The sequence below is a fragment of the Neoarius graeffei genome, chromosome 2 (assembly GCF_027579695.1).
Source record: "Neoarius graeffei isolate fNeoGra1 chromosome 2, fNeoGra1.pri, whole genome shotgun sequence".
NCBI classification, from domain to species: Eukaryota; Metazoa; Chordata; class Actinopteri; order Siluriformes; family Ariidae; genus Neoarius; species Neoarius graeffei.
This window is the reverse complement of record NC_083570.1, coordinates 87634233-87654892: the sequence shown is the minus strand read 5'-3', so window position 1 is coordinate 87654892 and position 20660 is coordinate 87634233. Positions and strand designations below refer to the sequence as shown.

Here is a 20660-nt window from a genome sequence, read left to right as displayed (position 1 = left end):
CACACATGCAAGCGCACACATCTCCCCCCCCCCCCCCCCCCCCCCCCACACACGCACACACAAAGATGAAGTCTGTCTTGGGCATCATTTAAATTTTGGAAGCTTTTCTACTGAAGCTTTATCCCATAACAGTTGAGAGGAAATACACACACACACACACACACACACTCACACACACACCAACAATGCTCTCCCATATACGCACACAAACACAATAACACAGTATGATAAGCACAAAATGCTTTCAGAAGGCTTGGCTTATACACACCTCACAAAACATCACAAATGTCCCTGTGTGCTTTACAGCCAGAATACTAATTCAAAAAGATCTGTTTGCACTCACATCATTTTCTCTTCCGTTCTCTTTATCAGATTCTCTCTCTCTCTCTCTCTCTCTCTCTCACACACACACACACACACACACAGCATTATGCCTAGCCTGGCATAAACCATTGGCTTATGATTTCTGGAGATAAATATTATTCTTCCAACCATTCTATCTCTGGAGACAGGCGCAGCTTTAGAGAGATTTTTAAAAGCGCAGACACTCTTGCACATCATTTATTTATGCTTTCTATCCACTTTCCCTCCATTTTATCCTTCTTACCTCTTCCCCTTTCCTCCTTATTTCCTTTATCCGCCTTCACAGGGGCGGATTAGCGTACAATCCTACGGTCTTTCTGTATGATCTGGGCCCTCAGTGATTGTTCAGACGTAACAAGCTCGATTGGTCCATAAATCCCACATAGAATAAATAAAGGGCTCTCAGAACTTTTGGTAGCAAAGGATCCTGTACAAAGTAATAGAATTTCATAGCACAGATTTAACTTTAAAAAGAATATGTACAATAATATTTTTAACCCATTAATCATTTTCAAGCAAGAATACAAACTAAATTAGGCAGGTACTTCACATAAATCTTTTCTTCATATAATATATCTCTGAGGTAATTCACAACATATTATTTATATTACTTTCATTCAAATCTACATTTATCTGTAGTACAGTGGTGCTTGAAGGTTTGTGAACCCTTTAGAATGTTCTATATTTCTGCATAAATGTGACCTAAAACATCATCAGATTTTCACATAAGTCCTAAAAGTAGATAAAGAGAACCCAGTTAAACAAATGAGACAAAATTATAATACTTGGTCATTTATTTATTGAGGAAAATGATCCAATATTACATATCTGTGAGTGGCAAAAGTATGTGAACCTTTACTTTCAGTATCTGGTGTGACCCCCTTGTGCAGCAATAACTGCAACTAAACGTTTGCGGTAACTGTTGATCAGTCCTGCACACCGGCTTGGAGGAATTTTAGCCCGTTCCTCCGTACAGAACAGCTTCAACTCTGGGATGTTGGTGGGTTTCCTCACATGAACTGCTCACTTCAGGTCCTTCCACAACATTTCCATTGGATTAAGGTCAGGACTTTGACTCGGCCATTCCAAAACATTAACTTTATTCTTCTTTAACCATTCTTTGGTAGAACGACTTGTGTGCTTTGGGTCATTGTCTTGCTGCATGACCCACCTTCTCTTGAGATTCAGTTCATGGACAGATGTCCTGACATTTTCCTTTAGAATTCACTGGTATAATTTAGAATTCATTGTTCCATCAATGATGGCAAGCCGTCCTGGCCCAGATGCAGCAAAACGGGCCCAAACCATGATACTACCAACACCATGTTTCACAGATGGGATAAGGTTCTTATGCTGGAATGCAGTGTTTTCCTTTCTCCAAACATAACACTTCTCATTTAAACCAAAGAGTTCTATTTTTGTCTCATCTGTCCACAAAACATTTTTCCAATAGCCTTCTGGCTTGTCCACGTGATCTTTAGCAAACTGCAGACGAGCAGCAATGTTATTTTTGGAGAGCAGTGGCTTTCTCCTTGCAACCTGCCATGCACACCATTGTTGTTCAGTGTTCTCCTGATGGTGGACTCATGAACATTAACCAATGTGAGAGAGACCTTCAGGCTACATCCACACGACAACGGCAACGAGCTGTTATTTAAAAAAATATCGCGTCCACATGGGCAACGATCAGTAAAATATCAGGTCCATATGGCAACGCAACGCTTGCTGAAAACGATGCAATACACATGCCACACCTCTAGGGGCGCTGTAAGATGGTCCCTTCGGAGACACCAGAACAATAGAAGAAGTAAGGACGCATGCGCATAAACTATTATGCGCGAGACTTCATATTAGCCACAAAGTCAGAAAAATCTGTTCGTAAAATTACATTATAATGACCAAATACAATGAAAAGTATTTTTCCAGTCTCACCTGTGAAAGGTAATCCCATGTGATCTCGTTTGGACGGCAAACCTGTTGGTACAGTTAAACGCAGCACATGAATGAGGCATCTTTATTCTCCGCTTTGACCCATCCAATATGGCGGCGAGGATGACGTATGATTCTACGCGGAAGGCGGCATCTTTAATGGTCCGGAATAAATTGAATGCTACATGTTGATGGATTAATTTGTTTTTCTATGCCCTTTTTGAGGAATGTATTATAGGACTTAAACCAACATCTGAAGAGGTGAGATCGCTCCTTTTTTTCCCTATTTTTGCTGGCGGGATTGACTCTGCCCTAAGGGCTATTCTCTCTCTCTCTCTCTCTCTCTCTCTCACTTTGCACCATTACACAATAAATATTCACAGTGAAATATTTTGTAAGCGCGTTTCATGAACCAAGTTATAGGATTTGTTGACAACTTGCATCGAGTTCGTTACACTTCTACCCGGCGTGAAGCACATGTGGTTGTGACGTCATCGTAAACAAATCCGTTCTACTCATCCAGACGACTTCGCAACGGCGCCGTTGCCAGATCTTTCCACTCTGGGACCCGTTCTCAAAAGATTGCGTTTTGGGGCACCCAAAACACCGGTGCCGTGTGGACGCCAGGCCTAAACGATAAACAATTGTATCGGATTCACCTGAATCCGTTGCCGTGTGGACAGGGGCTCAGTTGCTTAGAAGTTACCCTGGGGTCCTTTGTGACCTCGCCGACTATTACACACCTTGCTCTTGGAGTGATCTTTGTTGGTCGACCACTCCTGGGGAGGGTAACAATGGTCTTGAATTTCCTCCATTTGTACACAATCTTTCTGACTGTGGATTGGTGGAGTCCAAACTCTTTAGAGATGGTTTTGTAACCCTTTCCAGCCTGATGAGCATCAACAACACTTTTTCTGAGGTCCTCAGAAATCTCCTTTGTTCGTACCATGATCCACTTCCACAAACATGTGTTATGAAGATCAGACTTTGATAGATCCCTGTTCTTTAAATAAAACAGGGTGCCCACTCACACCTGATTGTTATCCCATTGATTGAAAACACCTGACTCTAATTTCACCTTAAAATTAACTGCTAATCCTAGAGGTTCACATACTTTTGCCACTCACAGATATGTAATCATTTTCTTCAATAAATAAAAGACCAAGTATAATATTTTTGTCTCATTTTTTTTTAACTGGGTTCTCTTTATGTACTTTTAGGACTTGTGTGAAAATCTGTTGATGTTTTAGGCCATATTTATGCAGAAATATAGAAAATTCTAAAGGGTTCACAAACTTTCAAGCACCACTGTACATGCTTATCCTCTGCCTTACTAACTCTGATGCATATTTTTTTCCCATAAAAGTTATATGTACTTGTAACTTGTATGCACTATGTACAGTACCAATCAAAAGTTTGGACACCTCGACTTGTTCATAGGTTTTTTCTGCATTGTGACTGTCTTCTACATCATAGAACAGAACTAAAGATGTCAAAACTATGAAATAACATATGGAATATATATGGAATTATGTGGTAAACAAAAAAGTGTTAAAACAAAATATGTTTTGTATTTTAGATTCTTCAAAGTAGCCAGTGTTTACCTTGATGACGCTTTGTACACTATTGGCATTATCTTAACCAGCTTCATGAGGTAGCCACCTGGAATGCTTTTCAATTAACAGGTGCCTCGTCAAAAGTTAATTAGTGCACTTTTTTGCCTTCGTAATGTGTTTGAGATTAAACAGTCAATAGTAAATAATAAAAACACAGTAAATAGCCCTATTCCACAACTGTAGTAATCCATATTATGTCAAGCTGCACTCAACTAAGTAAAGAGAAACGACATCCATCATTACTTTAAGCCATGAAGTGACTTTTAATTCATAAAAATAAAGAAAAAACATTGAATTAAAAGGTGAGTCCAAACTTCTGACTGGCACTGTGTGTGCATGTGCATACACACACCATGCCCTCCATAATTATTGGCACCCCTAGATTAGTGTTTAAAAAAAAGTTTTACAAAAAAATCCACCTTTTGGTGAAGTACCTTCATCTTACACTGAAAAAAAAGAGGAAAAATTCAACCGTTAACTGAAATAAATGTATTCAGACAAAAACAAACCCCTCATCAATAAATCATTATTTTCAATAAAAACACATGTGCCACTATTATTGGAACTCCTGAATGTAACAATTTGTTCAACCTCCCTTTGCCGGTGAAACAACACTGAGTCTTCTCCTATAAAATTTCATAAGCTTGAAGATACAGAGCAGGGAATCTGAGACCATTCCTCTTTACACAATCGCTCCAGATCCTGTGACTTCTGAAGGGCCTTTAGCTCTATGGTACTTTAGATGACTGATAAAAAATAATAATTTCGCAAAGCAAAAAGCAATTGATAAGATTTTTCGCTTAGGACGTACAATTTCACAGACAAAACAGCTTACAGCTGAGACACAAACAAAGCAAACAGATGAATAGATGAACATTTATCATTTTGCTCAAGGGCTGATCAGTTGATTTCTGGTAGTGCTGGGATTTGAAATAAAAATCTCAGAATCTGTACCGCTGAGCTTCTATTCATCATCACTATATGACACTATAATAAATCAAAAAGTTACTGAGAAATTGTCAGTAACCCTGATACTATATACCAACATCAGACACGGATAGATTTTAGAACACAAGTGTTTCAAAGTTCAATACAAAGTACTAATTAAAAATTACAACTCAACAAACAAACAAACAAAACCAACATAGTTAACAAGGAAGGTGATGAATTGATTGTAACTAACAGCCCATTGCCAGGCTATAATGATGTCCTGTGGAAATGAGAGCAAAATGGTAAAGGTAATATATTAATCTATCCACTTATGTATGTGAACTGGACCCTGAGACAAATGTAACTCTTTTGGTTCTCAAATGATTCAATTGAACCCAAATAATTTGCAATATTGTGAGCAGAATTCTTCTTTGCCTAACTATGGCTGAAAATGTTTCATAAACTCTTACTTCTGATTAGCAAGATAATTAATAAAATGCAAAACATAACTTAGCACTGCATTTTATCAAATCTCTTTAAATATTCATTAAACGTGTAATGCATAACAAATGTGTATTGACAAATCCAATAAGCATGCATTAATGTTTTGTGCCTGCTGTGTTTATGCTTCATTAAGGAAATTCATTTCCCTTTATCCTGATAAATGATCGCCTCCACTAATACATTCACTACATACAGCACACCTTTTCCAATCAGCAGTGCAGTGGATCCTCTCTGTCATGCTGCCTCACACACCTCACCATTCACACGAACAAACAGCTCAGATGGTGAAAAGAGGTTTCAGTAGAAGCATACTGATTAAAGAGTAATGGCACTGCCTACATCTACAAAAATATGGTCTCTCAAAGTTCACCCAAAACTCATTCACAAATGACACCAGTTACTTGCAGCTAGCTTTAAATGTGTGTGTGTGTGTGTGTGTGTGTGTGTGTGTGTGCGCGTGTGTATATATAGCTCATCTCATTATCTCTAGCCGCTTTATCCTGTTCTACAGGGTCGCAGGCAAGCTGGAGCCTATCCCAGCTGACTACGGGCGAAAGGCGGGGTACACCCTGGACAAGTCGCCAGGTCATCACAGGGCTGACACATAGACACAGACAATCATTCACACTCACATTCACACCTACAGTCAATTTAGAGTCACCAGTTAACCTAACCTGCATGTCTTTGGACTGTGGGGGAAACCGGAGCACCCGGAGGAAACCCACACGGACACGGGGAGAACATGCAAACTCCACACAGAAAGGCCCTCGCCGGCCGCGGGGCTCGAACCTGAACCTTCTTGCTGTGAGGCGACAGCGCTAACCACTACACCACCATGCCGCCCGTGTGTGTATATATATATATATATATATATATAAAAAAAAACACGCCTTATAGTAAATACACAGTAAATACACGAGTAAATACACAGTTCTTATCTCTTCTCTCTCTGAAGTACCCTTCTCCTTTCATATGCAAGAACTTTCTTCTTGATATGGTTTCCACAAACAGTCTAAATTAGGCTCCGCCACTCCTGCCTACAGTTGACGGAAAACTGCCAACCATTAAGAATATCCCCACATTTGGGTGCGTTTTTGCAAGTGTCTTTGAAACGGAGCTTCGGTCGATCAACTGGGCGAGAACCATGAACAAGTTCACCATGCATCAGTTGTTTGGGTGCTCTAGTGTCGTCCATTGGGCAAATATGTCTGAGCCAATGTAAACGGCTTCTGATTAACATGGGTTCTATGTCTTCAACACCTGCGCGCTTTAACACCTCTTCACTGCTTACAGAACAGTCCCATTTGATGTTCAAGATGAGGCGTAGATAATGCTCTTGTATTGTACAGAGTTGCCTGACATCGTGCTAATACAATGACCATGTTTCATTGCCGTACATTAGAAGCGGCATTAAGCACACAACGATTTTGGTCGAAGTTGTTAGATCACAGGAGTCAAACACCCTTTTCCGCAGTCGACCAAATGCGCACGATGTTGCTTGAATGCAAGATGCAAATTCCACTTTCATAGAGCAATCACTGGTAACGTAGCTGCCCAGGTACTTGAAGCAGGTGACATTAGCTAATTTGGTACCATCTATAAAGAACTCAGCTAGGTCCCCAGTGCACATGGTCTCTGTTTTGACTGTGTTAATGCACAGACCTATATGCTTTGCGAGGTCGTTATAGGATGTCAACACAGACCACAAGCCTTCTGGTGTATCACTGAAAATCACGATGTCATCAACGTACTGAGCCTCTCTGATGAATTATGTAAGGAATTTTAAAGGTAGCTTCCATGCAAACATCGCTTTCGGGCTGTTTGTGACTTTGACGGTGAATAATACAAGTTGAGAGCACTCTCTTTCTTAACTTGCCCTAATCAAAAATAAATTGCGATGGATCTAGGTTAGATGGAATTCCATGCCTCTTTTGTCAAAGCAATGTGATGTTCTTTGTAAATTTTACCGCCCTAATCAACAGCGTCTCAGAGTAACAAGATGCCCTTTTTTCCCCCTTGCATACAGAAGTTTTGTTAGGTTTTGATCTGTCTGTACTGAAGGAGGTTGAATTGACAAAGTATGATCCAGGAGTGCAGAGCTCTGCCGCCTAAGAGAGTCTGCCTCACGGATATCCGGGAGCAAACAGTCACTGATACAGACACAGCTGTTCAGAGATGTTTCTCAGTTTATTGTAGGAGAAACATGAGTATATATTCACATTCAAGAGTGTGTTGTAGCTATGTGATTGGATGATGATGACTTAATTGATGAAGCTAAGTTATCTATGTATAATGAAGCATTACATCACTGGTTTAGACTACACTACTGCATGAAAGAAGAAAGACATTATGTACCATTACATCACCTATCAGGATCATAGTCTTATGAAAAGAAGAAAGACATTACTGGTCAACATAACCTTCATTAAGCAGACAGCAGGATGTGCGAGTGAAGAAACGTCTCAAGGATTTAACTGACAAAAACAAGTAGCAATCAGAACAGCCTGTATCAGTTCCAAGCATGCCAAACATATATCTCGATCAGGCGTGTTTTGTTGTGTGTTTCTTTTCTGGAGTTATCTGCTTTGGCTAACTGCTGTGTAGTAAGTAATCGATTGGGCTGAGTGTCCAGGAGTTTCATTTTTCAAACCATGAGTACATATAGTATTGTTTGTATCCCATCCGCATGCACATTTCCAAGCAGAATGTGATTTATCATGTGACTTATCAGCAGGGAAACTCTTTGCTGAGAGTGATGAGTGGCTCATCAGTCAATTTCGTTTACAATTTTAGTTAATCTGCTCGCTACTTGACCCACTTTTGGAGAGGCCAACAAAACAGCCATAGCATCCCCGTGCACACTCAAGTCCTTTCAACTCTAGGGTTTTTAGCCACAGGGACATTTTAATCTAAAATTGGGGACAGATTTGGCATTTCCCTCCTAATTACAAACTGAATGACACGCTTTATATGTACTCATATCACTCATGCTGCTATACATTACATTTCTAAATATGGGAGCAGAAAAGGCTACAGTAATGAGGAATTTTCACACCACCCCAGTTTTTCCAGATGTACCTGGGGCAATAGCTTGCACACATCCATAAAAAATCCACATAATTTTAAAAGGAAGTAGTTTACTATATACCGTACAGTGATTTGGGAGTGTTTATTTATGTAAATGATGTGTAGGAGTTATCAACTACCATTGATTACAACTTTGCATCCACATGTGTGATAAATCCCAATATTCTAATGCATATTGGTCATTCTTATGCACAGAATTAGAACTTGTTCTATGCACACTTTGATAAATGAGACCCCAGGTGCTGGTGTTATTCTTGAGATAATGTGCTCAGATAGGAAAGGTGACCTCTGTGCTGCTCTTATTCCCTACTCTTTGGCCAATCTCGAAACAGATTTCTTTTTTCAGCTCGTAAATTTGTTCTGTGATGATTTATAGGTACATAATGGTGTTGTTGAAGCTATGTAGTGCACGATTTGCTCAATAAAATAACATTTGAGATTCAGCCAAAGAAAATAAGAAACTTCAGTAATGGCATGTTAGAAATTAACTACTTTCAGTTGATATGATGTTTACGCCACAAACTTTATTTTATATTTAACCGATATTTTAAAAAAAAGTTAAAGTGTATGTGATAGACTTGTGTTCTAAGTGATCTTGAACATTCAGATATGCATTTATGCAGTTTCTGATGCCTATTCCAGTTTCTATTGTATTTTAAAATGGGGAAGTGCAGGGAAATCAACTGAATTAGACCATTTTGCTACAGAAACTTGAGAATGGAAATGATTTACAGCATAATATAATACTTCATTTGACTCTTGGAATGACACAAAGACACTGCAGCTTATGGGTATATGAATAGACTTTTTTCCTCGGGTCTTGCAAATAACTGCCTGGATGCCATGTATTACACATAGCAGGCCCGGCGCCAGGAACAGTTTACTAAGGGGGCAATTAGAAATCGCAAGGGGGCAAATATTTTTCATATAGTGTGTAGTAGTGATGGCGGTCTGACAACATGTTTCAAACAATTAACTGCGCCAACCACAAAACCACGGCCCCGAAGGTTGCTTTAGTCCGGGAAAATCATGTGATATATTACCAGGGCAGTTGCGCTTTATCAATACCCGTGCCCACCTGTTAACCCTCCCCTCCAATTTTCTCACAGACACGCGGTACAACCGGAAAGATGCCAAACATAAAACAACACACACAAACCTACAGGCAAGTCCTTTACATTTAAAATACATACAAATAGCTCCGCGGCATGAAAACAAAACGTCAATGCAAGTCTAAGGTACTTGGCTCGGCGGCCAAAATCATAATTAAAAAAAATCATCAGACCCCGCGGCTGCACCAGTAATAGCCTTCCTGACTCGCACCGAGTCAACGCTAACCACTTAATCCGTGATCCCAGTTTAGGCGTGTAGGGGACTAAACACTCTGAAGTGATGAATTTTCACCCCCGCTGCATGGGGGGTGACGCCAACGACACATATTCTTACGCTATTTGCGCACAAAGCGGACCAGATATGAACACATACACCAACATAAACGGAGATAAACTTAGCCTACAAAGAAAGAAAATGGATTCACAATATTGTGATTGAATTCGTTTAATTCGGAGGGGGAAAGACTAAGGATATTGCAGAGACAGTGCACTTGTAAGTGTACATGTAAAACCCCCGCCCGCACGACCCCTCCACTTGTCCTTATCACAGGTCTGTGTGTGCGCGGCTGTGTCAGCATTTCACACATACACCCACAATAACTAGTAGTCCCCAGTAGTTAGGATTGATACATACGTCTAAAACAGGGTTAATATTAAATTCAGGCTTTTTGAAATAATCCTACCTTAATACAGTTGAATTCTACGATTGCAACGTAAGAATCATAACAACCAATCAGATTTGTTCTACCGTGCCAGTTTTAGTAGTGATTTATGTGAAATGTATTTTTGTGCAATGCTCAACCACTTAATATTTCGTATTTGAAAATGCAAATATTAATTATTGCTTTCATTCTTTCATACAGTGGTGTTTGAAAGTTTGTGAACCCTTTAGAATTTTCTATATTTCTGCATAAATATGACCAGGGTGTGATTTGTCAAAAAATCAGAAGGGGGGATGTTTTGTTTTTTTTTTTAATCATGAAACGTCACAAAATTAATAATATAATACATTATATTTTCATAAGAAAACAATTAAGTGATCTGAGTCTCTGTTGAGGGGGCGGGGCTGTAGCCACGAGGGGCGACGCCCTCTTTTGCCCCCTCATGGCGCCGGGCCTGTCACACAGTTTTGCACAGAGGGGAACTGTCAGGACCTTCTAGGCCTTCAGAGAAGGCCCAAACATATCAGCATTTCAAATGTTATATTTAAATTCTTTCATTCTTTAATTGCTTTCATTCTTTCATACAGTGGTGTTTGAAAGTTTGTGAACCCTTTAGAATTTTCTATATTTCTGCATAAATATGACCAGGGTGCGATTTGTCAAAAAACCAGAAGGGGGGATGTTTTTTTTTTTAATCATGAAACGTCACAAAATTAAGGTAACAATAGGCTAGCAGCTCAATAACATCCGATGATATCAAATGAATAACACTAAATGAAAACGAACACTAAACCAGAGATAGTAAATTCATCTTCCTATCTCTCTGACTAAATACACGAACACTAACACACAACAAAGTTCGCATTGCTTGTCGCGTTGCTGTGATGTTTCTCTCCCTCCGGATTAAATGGACAGTGACTCGAAAATCACTAAAATACATGAATACTAAATGAACAGTTTGCTCTGATGGTGCAGTTCATGTGGCCTTTTCTGCTTTCCCATCGGTGCGCTATCCGCCGCGTTTCGCCCTTCTTTAATCCACATTTCTGCGAATTTCTCAGCAGGGAAGGAACGCGCGTCTAGCCCATTGACAGCAAGGAAAAGAAGGCTGTTCAATGTGGATACATTCATTCTGTTGCGCTCATCAGTAAGGATGCGATTCATAGCGCTAAATCCATGTTCACACTCTGATTATCTACAATGTATCTATTTGCTGGGGACATTCGTGAACATCAAAGCTGCCACTTCAGGTCATTTTGAAAGTGAGTGCAATGTAGACCATAGAAAACTGTCTCACAACATGCCTGTCATGTCAACTTTTTTTTTTTTTGGTTTGTTTGTTTTATTGACGGGGTTGTCCCTGAGGATTTTTTTTTTTCAGCAGAGATGAAAACCAGAGGGCGGGGATGATCCCCCCCCAGCAAATCGCACCCAGAATATGACCTAAAACATCATCAGATTTTCACATAAGTCCTAAAAGTAGATAAAGAGAACCCAGTTAAACAAATGAGACAAAAATATTAGACTTGACCATTTATTTATTGAGGAAAATGATCCAATATTACATATCTGTGAGTGGCAAAAGTATGTGAACCTTTGCTTTCAGTATCTGGTGTGACCCCCTTGTGCAGCAATAACTGCAACTAAACGTTTCTGGTAACTGTTGATCAGTCCTGCAAACCGGCTTGGAGGAATTTTAGCCTATTCCTCCATACAGAACAGCTTCAACTCTGGGATGTTGGTGGGTTTCCTCACATGAACTGCTCGCTTCAGGTCCTTCCACAACATTTCGATTGGATTAAAGTCAGGACTTTGACTTGCCCATTCCAAAACATTAACTTTATTCTTCTTTAACCATTCTTTGGTAGAACGACTTGTGTGCTTAGGGTCGTTGTCTTGCTGCATGACCCACCTTCTCTTGAGATTCAGTTCATGGACAGATGTCCGGACATTTTCCTTTAGAATTCGCTGGTATAATTCAGAATTCATTCTTCCATCAATGATGGCAAGCCGTCCTGGCCCAGATGCACCAAAACAGGCCCAAACCATGATACTACCACCACCATGTTTCACAGATGGGATAAGGTTCTTATGCTGGAATGCAGTGTTTTCCTTTCTCCAAACATAACACTTCTCATTGAAACCAAAAAGTTCTATTTTGGTCTCATCCATCCACAAAACATTTTTCCAGTAGCCTTCTGGCTTGTCCATGTGATCTTTAGCAAACTGCAGACGAGCAGCAATGTTCTTTTTGGAGTGCAGTGGCTTTCTCCTTGCAACCCTGCTGTGCACACCATTGTTGTTCAGTGTTCTCTTGATGGTGGACTCATGAACATTAACATTAGTCAATGTGAGAGAGGCCTTCAGTTGCTTAGAAGTTACCCTGGGGTCCTTTGTGACCTTGCTGATTATTACATGCCTTGTTCTTGGAGTGATCTTTGTTGGTCGACCACTCCTGGGGAGGGTAACAATGGTCTTGAATTTCCTCCATTTGTACACAATCTATCTGACTGTGGATTGGTGGAGTCCAAACTCTTTAGAGATGGTTTTGTAACCTTTTCCAGTCTGATAAGCATCAACAATGCTTTTTCTGAGGTCCTCAGAAATCTCCTTTGTTCGTGCCATGATACACTTCCACAAACATGTGTTGTGAAGCGCAGACTTTGATAGATCCCTGTTCTTTAAATAAAACAGGGTGCCTACTCACACCTGATTGTCATCCCATTGATTGAAAACACCTGACTCTAATTTCACCTTCAAGTTAAGTGCTTATCCTAGAGGTTCACATACTTTTGCCACTCACAGATATGTAATATTGGATCATTTTCCTCAATGACCAAGTCTAATATTTTTGTCTCATTTGTTTAACTGGGTTCTCTTTATCTACTTTTAGGACTTGTGTGAAAATCTGATGATGTTTTTGGTCATATTTATGCAGAAATATAGAAAATTCCAAAGGGTTCACAAACTTTCAAGCACCACTGTAACTTCATGATAATTATTCTCTTCTAATTTGGCTTCATTTTCTATCAAATGTGCTTCAGGAATGAAAGGGTTACTGCCCTGAAAACATTAAAATAAAGTTATCCAATGAGATTTTTTGTTTGTTGTCTCTAGGCTGAGAAGGGTTTAGAGCTGGCTCACTCATCGGTTAGGACTTCATTGCTGGGACAAAAGGTCATGGCAGTGTATGTTTATGTAGGAAGTGACAGATGACTTAACCAATCAGATTTTGATTTATAGTAGGAGGGACCAAAAATGTATCGCCCTCGTCCGTCTTGAAGGCCAACGCGAGCTTAACCGCGATCTGGCGCTGTAAGCGTAGCAGTGAAGTCACCTTCCAGCCGGTGTAGCATTCATCAGTAGTGTTAGCGAAGACAAATAAAGCGGTCAAGCCAGTGCTATCGAGAGCAAGTAGCACAGGCTAACGACTGAGAAACTAAGATTTCTGTCTCCAGACTCTTCTTCCATGCATACTCACCACAATATTTTTCACTCATAAGTAAGTACTTAAAAGTAAACTGCCTTTCAGATTTTTCAAATGTAGGTCATAAAATTAATTTTCCCTGACACCCAATTATTTTTGTTTAGTGGACCAAAAGCTACTGAATTCGTATCGCAGACTTCAAATTTAATTAGTTTTTTTCTCCTCTTAGAACAATTAATGAATTTAGGGCCACGTGACTTTTTCCTGCTTCACCATGACCCAATTCAAGATACTACATCATGCATCCTGTGGTGGGCTTTCCCCGTTCACACAAGGCATTGTGGGATACAAATTTGAAACAGGAGAGAAAAATGGAGGACGTGAGTGTGCGAATGAAATGTGGAAGACAGACTACAGTAATGGAAAGCAAGAAGAAAAGGCGTTATGTTGTGAAGGAAAGAAAATGCAGGACCAAACTAATAAATATCAGCAGTCAGCGAGCACCTCGGTGTGATTAGCTGTTCTTTTAATGACAGAATGATGTAACTGTCAGTGCATGGTCAAAGGTAAACCTGCGCATGTGCACACGGACTTCCTCTGTCTGCTTGACTTCGCAAAATGAACGATTTCATGCACGTTATTTGTGAGGGAATCCCCTCAAATTAAATAACTTCACAGAATGGCCTGATATTTTGTGAGATATTACAGAAATGAACATATATCACAATGACTAAAGGAGGGCGGCACGGTGGTGTAGTGGTTAGCACTGTTGCCTCACAGCAAGAAGATTCTGGGTTTGAGCCCAGTGGCTGATGGGGCCTTTCTTTGTGGAGTTTGCATGTTCTCCCCGTGTCTGCGTGGGTTTCCTCCGGGTGCTCCGGTTTCCCCCACAGTCCAAAGACATGCAGGTTAGGCTAATTGGTGGCTCTAAATTGACTGTAGGTGTGAATGGTTGTTTGTCTCTATGTGTCAGCCCTGCAATGATCTGGTGACTTGTCCAGGGTGTACCCCGCCTCTCACCCATAGTCAGCTGGGATAGGCTCCAGCTTGCCTGTGACCCTGTACAGGATAAACGGTTATGGATAATGGATGGATGGACAATGACTAATTTTCACCGATTTTATGAAATCGAAAGGCTGTATAGCTTTAAGTATTCATTTCCCTCTGTAATTTACTTAGTTACTTTTAAAATTAACATCAATAGCTACCGTACACACAGCGGCGCGACCTGGCAGCCTGCCGCTAATCCCTTGTAAAATCCTTTTCCCTGTTGCTTTTTGGTGTGTCGGCTAAGATTTGGCTGAGCTGAAGTCCAAGCTCTAATAGTAACAGTTCACCACTGCTGTTACATAATTCATAGTCACGCCTTAGTTTAGGATCTAATTTAGTTTGTTGGCTCAAAATGTTATCTTGGAGCCTCACTATATTAATTTGTGGCCATGTCTTACTAAAAATAATCACCATGTCATCTCAGTGTCACTGTACTTTATATAGCTCATGAATATGCAAATATTAAAATAAAATTCTCACAGCATTTAAATTCATTTTATTAGAAAGACCTCGACAGTGTCCCTTTTGCTCTCCTCCTGTGCTCTTCCTCTTTTTTTACTAACAATATTAGTTCTATTCAGCATGATTTAGATCCGACTGGCCTGCAAAAGTCGATAGTAGTGGCATCTAAAGTGTGCAGCATCCTTCTGTCTCCCTCTTACACACACACACACACACACACACACACACACACACACACACACACACACACACACACACAGAGTGATTGGCCCCTCGTAGATAGCAGTGAGTTTAGTATTGGATCATGTCATCCTCTGCACGATTAAATAGGTCATTATGTACCTCTCCTCACTAACACAGATAAAGACAACAGTATTATTCCAACACCAGCATGTCCTTCCTGTAAGTGGAAGACAAAAAAGAGAAAGCACTTTGCAGGAAGGATCACAGGATTAGAGACAGCAAGTGAAAGGTTGAAGCCAGAAAGGAGGAAATATGGAGGAGAGTAGACGGGATGTGGTCGGTGAATTGGGTGAGCTGTTAAGATAAGAAACAGGATAGTGATCTATGAGTATACTGCTCTCGGCTAACATGAACTCACGAGTGTGTGTGTCAGTACAAGTTGTGATTAATGTTTCATGTTGGACTGTTGCTTGTCTTAGGTACGACAAAGAGGCTGTCATAGCTGCCTCAGAGACTAGATAAAATATATGTGTGGTTTTCTGTTTCTCTTGCTTTGGTCCAAACTCAAGCTTTCTTTACTAACGTGACAAGAACGCTTTGTTGAGTAAAACGCTTTTGAACAAAGTATTAGCTAGTAAGATTAATTATTATCTCATCCAGCTGACAGGCAATGAGTTTATGCCATCATGTGTTGTCTGTCATCTGTCCTGCGTCGTCCACATTTCACGAAAATCACTTCTTCTCTCTCAGTTCTTCACCGATTTTTATTCTTTTTGGCAGGAAGATAGGTCTGCCTGGGGTGCATATAGCCTCTACCCAAATTTGCATAATTGCGATTAATAATGAAGATATGGAATAATTAAGGTGGCACGGTAGTGTAGTGGTTAGCACTGTTGCCTCACAGCAAGAAGGCTCTGGGTTCGAAACCAGCAGCCGACAGGGGCCTTTCTGTGTGGAGTTTGCATGTTCTCCCCGTGTCTGTGTGGGTTTCCTCCGGGTGCTCCGGTTTCCCCCACAGTCCAAAGACATGCAGGTTAGGCTAACTGGTGGCTCTAAATTGACCGTAGGTGTGAATGTGAGTGTGAATGGTTGTTTGTGTCTATGTGTCAGCCCTGTGATGACCTGGTGATTTGTCCAGGGTGTACCCCGCCTTTCGCCCGTAGTCAGCTGGGATATACTCCAGCTTGCCTGTGACCCTGTACAGAATAAGCAGTTACAGATAATGGATGGATAGACTAATTAAGCCTTAATGAGCAGGTCAACAAAAATTGCTTCTTCTTGGTCAATTCCTTGCCATTTTGGATTCTTTCTGGTAAATAGGTCGGTATTCCTAGGATGTATTGTATATATAGCTTGTATACAGTGTATATAGCTTGTAACATTTACTGCGCAAGTTGGCCCACTTTAGATTGTTCCTTGTGGACTAGACTGGGCCGGAGTGAGCTACACCGTCACTGACGGTCTTGTTTTCAGTGAATTATCGCAGCATGTACAGATTTGAGAATGCAAAGCTCAAATGAATAACATTACTCAAAACCTATTTTGCAGACTTTATATTTTTTTCTTTAGTAATAAATTACATGAAAAAATTGAAGTCATAAATGCCATTAATAATACTTATAACAGAAAAAGACCCAGAATAGAACGACTTAAACTTTCATCAAGAAATCCAGATTCAATGAATATGGAAATGGGAAACTCTATAGTCTTCTGGTGTTTCCACTTTAACAACTTGATCTCATTAGAAAGTTGTATGAATTTATAAAAACCAGTGAGATGAAGATGAATACTTTTGTTTTACAATAAATTGGAAGAAGTGTAAGAAATGCTGATGCCATTCTTTATTCTAAGTTTATCACTTTGTATGACTTAAGTGTGAGACCACAGATAGCAAGCAACATTTTACATGGACATGCATATTGGCAGGAGGGCGGCACGGTGATGTAGTGGTTAGCACTGTCACCTCACAGCAAGAAGGTTCTCGGTTCGAGCCCAGTGGGCTTCTCTGTGTGGAGTTTGCATGTTCTCCCCATGTCTGTATGGGTTTCCTCTGGGTGCTCTGGTTTCCCCCACAGTCCAAAGACATGCAGTTAGGCTAACTGGCTATTCTAAATTGCCCATAGGTGTGAATGGTTGTTTCCCAAGCTCAGAAATGGGAGGGTTGCGGCAGGAAGGACAGCCGGTGTAAAACAACGCTCCAATTAGTATGACATGTGGATCAATGGGGTCCACATGGACCCTGACCTGGCAACAGTGCTGGATAAGGAGGAGGAGGAGGAGAAGATACATATTGGCAGGACTAAGGGTGTGTGTGTGTGTGTGTGTGTGTGTGTGTGTGTGGTGGTGGTGGTGGGGGGGGGGTTGTTGATAGCAGATGATGACATTCTGCTGGTTTAAAAACAAGAGAAGTTGTCTTGCAAAACTGCTATTTTGTTTGGAATGATGCACTTATGGTGGTGTATTGGTTAGCGCTGTCGCCTCACAGCAAGAAGGTTCTGGGTTCAAGCCCAGTGGCCGATGAGGGCCTTTCTGTGTGGAGTTTGCATGTTCTCCCCGTGTCTGCGTGGGTTTCCTCTGGATGCTCCGGGTTCTCCCACAGTCCAAAGACATGCAGGTTAGGTTAACTGGTGACTCTAAATTGACCGTAGGTGTGAATGTGAGTGTGAATGGTTGTTTGTCTCTATGTGTCAGCCCAATATCTGGCGACTTGTCCAGGGTGTACCCCGCCTCTCGCCCATAGTCAGCTGGGATAGGCTCCAGCTTGCCCGCGACCCTGTACAGGATAAGCGGTTACAGATAATGGATGGATGGATGATGCCCTTGTGATGTGATATCTCTTTCACTGATATTTTAATTCTAATCCTCTTTGAGATTTACACACCAAGTCACACTGGATATATCAGCAATTCTTCATGCGAAACCAGTAAGTTATGATATGGGGGGGCACTCTGTCCACCTCCAGAGGATGAAGTCACACAGAAATGCACATGTTTCATCAGTAATGCAGTGTTTAACAGTGCAGCACATAGCAATTTCAGCCTGCAGAAGAGGGAAATCAAACACTCTTTAAAAAAACACACACACACAGGCATGATAACCAGTGTTTATCAAAAGAAAATATTCTTTTCAGTTTGGCTTTGCAATTTTGTGGGATTGTCTTAATGTCTCTTTATTTTCTATGTCACATAACTCAGGCTATTACATTTTTTAAATAATTTATTAGGGTTTTTTAAATAGGGTTTTAATAGCTGATCATCTAGAGTTGTTTTAAGCTAATCATTGCATATTAGAAAATGTTAGGCTTAGATATACTGTATTCAGTAATATACCGTGGTAACCCTTCCCTGTCACTAGCGCTTCACTGTTCTTAAAAAAAAAAAGCTGCAGCCAAAACTGCTACAGCAACAATTTTCACACTTAGCCCAGTCCATGCACTCAAATTTATTCCCCCGAAAGGATTAAATCATAAAAATTTATCGTGACTTCAAGATTCTTTGCTGAGTTCGTAAGACTGCAGTAAAGTACATGCTGTATATTACATGGAAAAGGCTGCTTGAGTCAAAAATGGTCATTTATGTCTTCATGCCTGCATTTATAAAAGTGAATGCCAGAAATCATAATCCTTTTGAGATGTAAGGTTAATCTCTCTCTCTCTCTCTCTCTCTCCATCTCTCACTTTATGTAGTGTTGAGCACGATTTCCGTCTGCAGGAAGGTCGCTTCCAGAGTGTCCTTGAGGCATTGGATATGGAGTTCGATGTTCCTTCATTCCCTAAAACTGACCCCTCTCGACCACGAAACAAGAATCGCATCAAGAAACTCCGTAAGAAGTGCTTCTGGTGGCTATAGCCCTCAGCATTGGCAGCCAAGGCAATGATTATCCTGAGTATCGCTATTACAGCGAGACGCTTTGTGCATTCCAATCACAGGAGACTTGTCCGTAGCCAAGGAACAGCTCTGTGAGCTCGTGGCTTTTAGGTGTGGAAAAGTCTGACTTGTAATCATGGAGTTACACCAGCACTATCATCATGGAGATATTAGATTCATTCCTAGACTGTAGCTGATCATGAAAATAAAAGATTATGGATAATAATTTCATGTCACATATGGCCAGGTGTCAAGAACAATGGCTTTGATTTTCACTCTCATTTTATAATCCACAAATTTCTGTGTGTCCTTTTCACGTTTTAAAGTTCTGTCTAAAGACCAGATAGGCACACTTACCAGGATAATGTAAAATGTAAGGCATGTCTGAAGCCCCAAGAGACCCAAGAGATGGAGACTTGGGCAGTCAATAGGACCTTCTTGATGAATGACAGAACTGTAATTCAATCAATAGTGCCCTTCACGGTGACTATCGGAAGGCTAACCCAATAGAGACCATCTGTCTCAAATAACGATATTTTATCACTGCATTCCCTGACTGAAGGAGAAGTACAGACGCAGTCAGCACTAACTGCACTTGAAGCATAACGTGATTCTAGGAATTACTAAAGTGAGTAAAGCAGATACAATCATTCTGGGTTTTTTTTAGCTGGTTGCTTTAAGTGTCACAGTCTTCAACAAATGTGGGTGGGTGCAGGATTTGCACATTCCAGCACTGAAACTTAGAAGTCTGGTTAATATTCCATCATTTTTCATCCTAATCTCCATCTACCACTTTATACAGTACAAATCATAAATGTATTACCTTGCCCACTAGGCAAGTACAGGCTCCAATGCACTGGCCAGTCCCATGTTTTGATTGACCAGAAGCCAATCGACAAACCTAAAAATGGTAGAAAGTATTTGCTCAATCATACAGCAATGTTTGTAAGTTTGAATCCCAGCGATGTCACAGTGAATCATGGCCAAGAGCCAAGGCAGCAAAATCTGCCATGCTTTCTGGGTGGGAGGTATGGTATATTCTCTCACCTGTCAATCACAGTCACAATTCTTGGGTTTCACGTGATGTCACATTCACCTCATTAGTTATTCAAAAAGTTTAGCTAGTGGTCTACCAAAGCTCAGTTGACAAAGCATTTGTACGGAGAAGGTGCATTGCTCGCATGAAAAATGCCTTACGTTTGCGTTATTTTAGGTTGTTCGAATCGATCAAACCATGAAACTGATAAAAGTTTCTTCAGGGTTCCCCATGAACTAATAAAAAAGGGTGAACAAACACAGGATTTCACAAAAAGACGTGGAGAAAGGTGGCTTTTGAACCTCTGACTGAAATCAAAGGGAGCCGAGTCGAAGCATGCTCGAGTTTGCAGTGATCACTTGGTAAAAGGTTTGTATTTCCCTCTCAGCTACGTCCTTAGTGTTTTCCAAGTACTTTTCTTGTTATGTGTTGT

At 40.6% G+C, this 20660-nt stretch overlaps 1 protein-coding gene across 1 annotated transcript in view; it reads right to left on the bottom strand.

Annotated features, from left to right (window-relative positions):
• LOC132881999 (dedicator of cytokinesis protein 2) overlaps nt 1-20660 on the bottom strand; it is a 282249-nt gene that overhangs the window by 115734 nt on the left and 145855 nt on the right. The window lies entirely within an intron of this gene.